Genomic DNA, 5023 nt, shown 5'->3' on the forward strand with positions numbered 1-5023 from the left:
AGTATTTACGTATAATATCAAATAAGCTATAAGTAAATATCAAAACTCCAAACGTATATAAAAAAAAGTAGGCTGTAGCCTATATGTAGGGTCTATATACTGTATATAGTATGCAGGCCCGAATTTAGGGGTCAGAAGGTGCAAGTGCCCCGGGCCCCATTTTGAAGCCCCTCTTCCCCCCCCCCCCGATTGAAAAAAAATGTAATTTTGTGTTATTATATTTTTTCTTTCAGCCTTTGAAGTTTCTGCAAAATGCTGTGCAGTGCAATGCAGTACTGGATTAATGCTACTGTAGACGTAGAGATGGTTTTTCGCGCCGTCGGCGCAAGGACCCAGGGCCACAACAGGTTTTGTGGGCCCTGGGCAAGAAGTAATACGAAGGGGGCCCTATACAGACCGGTGTCGACAAATTAAAGTACGCAAACTCAAATAATCAAAAATCACAACATGATACAACAACAAACAGCGATGGTAAGCAAGAAAGGTGTATTTCATGCTGTGACATCTTCACATCACTCTGATGCTATGTTCTACCACCACACCCAGTGCCCTCCGAGTTCTACACCACCCATCTGCACCGCTTACACAAAATGCACCTTTCTAACTTTAATTGCGGCAAACCCTTTGATAAGAGAAGCATTGTCCAATGTTTTTTCCACGTTGTGCTCAATTGAAACAACAGCTGCTAATCCAACCAAGCGTTCTTGGCTCACTGTAGACTCGAGCGAAGGTAATTTTTTATCAACTTTAGTTTAGAAAATGATCTTTTCCCTTAAGTTGCAGTAACTGGCACAGTAAACCATGGTGGAAAAGTTTAAGTTAGCCTAGTGCTTAATGTAAATTTTATTTGTGCATATTTTGGATAAGCGCGGGCCCTGGGCGGTCGCCCAGTTTGCCCACCCCAAAGGCCACCACTGATCCATCCTGCAGCAGAAGCCTTACCTCACAGATAGGCCTCATCAATCATATTCGCACCCATGCACGCCAGTCACATACTAAAGCTTGACTCAAGCTTGTTTGCCATCTTCGGAAACGAAGGCATCGTAACCTACTGTTCTGATTGATACGAAACAACAGCCTGTTCTTCTCACCAACTGGTTGTCAAGGTGCAGTCGACAACAACAGTCGACAGACAACAGTCGACGACAGGTGCAGTCGTGCAGGGTGCAGTCGTGCAAGGTGCAGTCGACGACAACAGTCGACAAGAAGAAGAAGAACAACTAAAACTATTTAGGTCCTTTACTTCTCAAGCAACTGTTTATGGCAATCTTTGCACAGACAAGTTGATGAGAAAAATAAAATAATATGATAAAAATTCAACAAACCGTTGACATTGTGAAAATATCACTCATCTGTAGGCTAGCTATTAATCGCAATTATTGTTAGTTTAAACAATAAGACCAAACTTCCACACACAAAGCGTGGTCAACGATTGTTTTATTACGTTGTATACATAATGACATAGCAAACTTTTCGGATTTATGACCATTTTTATTTGAGTAACTTTTGTCATCCTTTCCATGCGAAGATAAAAGTTATCAGCAAATGTGGATGCCATAGTCCTTAATTTCCTTGTAAAGGTCGCGACGTGGCATGAAACTAGAAGTTGTTTGCTGCTTGTTGATTTTGAGTATGGCAATTACTAATTTGTTTTGACGTGTTAAACTTTTGCCAAAATTGATAGAATGTTCATTGAATGCACTGTCAATGGAGCGAATGCTGAAGGGTTAGTGAACGTTTCGTTTTATATCTGGCAACTTGAAATTTTTGGATTTGTTTCGGAGTTGACTATTAAAGGCCATTCGATGCAACTGTTCCATCCGTGTCTGAATAACCCAAAAAGTTAGTGATCATAGCCTAATCCACTACTTATGTCACTTGCTGAAGCAGTTTATTAAAACTAATGAGCTCTATACAAGTATCAGCGTTGAATCAAAATGACAGTCTATACCAGTGGTTCCCAACCGGGGTGCCGATTACAATGCTCAAGGGTGCCGCGAGATATTGCAATACTGCGGCCCTTTCTTTATTTTAACTTTAACCCGTTAAGTGCGGAATTTATTTATTTATTTTAACTCTAATTCGCGGTAAGCCTTTGTTTTCTCGCCTAGGAAATACAGCATAAAAATGATTTTGACTCGTTGCGGTTCTTTCCATAAAAACATTAGAAACGCATCAATATTGCCAGGTTGCATAATATTATTTTGCGTTTCACGGCGCAGAAAGTCAAATTGCCGTGATGGATTATTGAATTGTGTGACCCAGCACGACTATAAAATTGCACGATTGTTTGCGAAGTGCAAACCATTATAAAATTGGAAACTTTTGTTGGATAAAAATTTGACGAGTTTCTGGATAAAAATTCAAAATGAATAGAATATCCTTACGTTGGAAAGAAAGCTATTATGCTTTTGCTGCAGTGTTCCACGTCATACCTATGTGAGAGTGGATTTTCCGTATAAACGAACAAAAAACTAAAATACGAGAACGACCGCTTGTAGTCGAGGAAGAAATGCGGGTGGCTTTATCGAATAGTGCCTTCAAATATTAAGGGACTTTCTGCAAGAAGTCAAGCCCAAATTTCACACTGACTTTTGAATAAATACATTTATTTACGCTCGCTATACTGTAGAACTGATTTTGTGTTATTTGATACAAATATTTGAAATACAGAAACCTCATAAAATTGATCCAGTTTTGCCAGGGTGCCGCAAACTATTTATCTCTTTGATAGGGTGGCGCAAGGTTAAAAAGGTTAGGAACCACTGGTCTATACTGAAAAACAAATGAAGCAAATCTCTCGCTGCACTAGACCTACATTATATTTTCAAATGACAATAAAAAAAATATATTTCTGAGTCGTCATAGTACTTCTGGCTTCGGTGTCTTACTTTCCTAATAAGGGCCGGACCCAGTGGCGTAGCAGCCACCTGACGGTTCTGGCTCTGCGCCAGGGGCGGCAGGCTGCAAAGGGGCGGCAAAATGAGGCTGCACAGTGCACACAGCACGAGAAATAAAGTAATGCAAAAATAAATAAAAAGTAAAACAAGAAAATGATTTACAAAGAGACAGCTAGCACACCTTAAAACATTTAAGGATAGAACAACAGCTAAAAAGCTCGAGTTGCTTCTTGCGTGATGTTGGATAGCTGTAGCCTGTACTCCGTCTGTTGTTCAATTCTTAGTAACATTTATTACGTCATAAATCTAGAGGAGTTTCTCAAAGCTCAAAATGATAAAGTCGTTTTTACGTTCTACCATGAATGATGATCGGCCATCAGCTCTATCGATTCTTTCTATAGAAAGAGACTACGTTCAAAAACTTGATTTTGAAGATGTTATCGCTGATTTTGCTTCGGCGAAAGCTCGGAAAGTTCAATTTTGAGGCGGCTATTGATGTTTTATTTGCCTAATATATTTGTTGTCCGTTTTTTGTCTTTTGGCCTTAACGCTGAGATAGTAAGGCTTCCTTCTCAAGCAATATAGAACTTCTGAGACGCGGCACATTATTTGTAATTTTTTTTATTGAAAAGATTGCTTGAACATGAAACTTTCAAAATTTGCTGCAGTCTACTTAGGACGGCATTTTCAACGAAAGCCAGGGGTGGCAACATATGCTCCTACGCCACTGGCCGGACCTACCAGCCAATTTTTTGGTGTGTAGCGGTCGTCGAATTGTCTGGAGAATACGCCCATAGCCTACCTAGCTGTAACTGCTACAGCAACATCCCGAGTACCAGCTCGGGATGTTACTATATGTATGATCATGATCTGTGAGCACGATACCTTAGTTTTCTGCGAGTATGAGTTTATTGCAAAGAAAAAGAAAAACAAACTTCTAGATCGGAAACGTTGCAGCCAAATAATGCCAACTATTTAACTTGATTACAACCAGAATGAGATGAACTGAATCGAAATCATAATTCCAGAACATAAAAATTAAAATACGCCATAAAGTGGTTTAAACTTTACAGCCTTTAGAAGTATGTAAAACTACCGAAGAAGCTTTCCATTTAAACTCTCGAAGAAGCTTTCCCAGTCCGAGGATTTAAAAACAAATCAAACGTCAAAAGAAACATTATCCGTTGGTAGTCTGTTTCTCGTCGTCACCCCACTGTTATGACGCATGCGCATGGAAGTCATAAGACGTAAAAGAAGTGCACAGACCGAATCTGAGCGATGAAAACAGACAACAGTTGTCGGCTTTCATATCCACTCTACCTGGGGAGAAGATTAAACTGTAAACATCTCATAGCCTAAGGCCTACATGCAAAAACATCGATGGCAAACCAAGTTAAAAGTCAATTATTTTAAACCAACAGCAACCAATGGCAGTTTAACTATTTCGCTGTTGAAAAGAAATGGTGGCATTGGAATCATGAACTACAAGAGATTGAGTAATTCCGTTTCATCATACTGCAGCTATAACCAGGGCCTCCAAGAGCCCTGCTGGGCCCCGGTGCAGATGTTGCTGCCAGGCCCCCAGCGCGACATGTCGCGTGATATCTCACCAATCACAAGCAGAATTTCGGTGCGCGTTCTTACAAAGGATAAATTAGGTTAAAGTATTAACACTCCATTATTTCACAAACAATGTACTATTGTAAATATAACTTTAAATTCACAGATACACACTAGTTATACACAAAGATAAAATGCTAAAACACTACATAACTTAGTGTAAAAAGAGCCTCAATAGCGTTGTCAGATATGGAATTCTTCCCTAATTTGAGGAAAAGTTTATAGCTGTTGAAAACAAAAACTTGTATTTTAGATATTTCTTTTAGTCCTGGGAAAAGATTAAAACCCTAACCTTTCCTAACTCTAACCCTTCCTAACTCTGGCAACACCTGATTGTAACCATGGCGACAAGTGGGTAAAATCAGCCATTTCGAAGATAAAAATTGCAATACTATCCGACATGGCTGACATAGCATTGCATATGTGTGCTTACAGCTTTACATGAACATACAATACCATTTCTGACCTTGAAATCTGCAGAGACTAGGGCAGCAAACTTAGGA

The sequence above is a fragment of the Aplidium turbinatum genome, chromosome 12, assembly GCF_918807975.1.
Source record: "Aplidium turbinatum chromosome 12, kaAplTurb1.1, whole genome shotgun sequence".
In the NCBI taxonomy this organism is placed as follows: domain Eukaryota; kingdom Metazoa; phylum Chordata; class Ascidiacea; order Aplousobranchia; family Polyclinidae; genus Aplidium; species Aplidium turbinatum.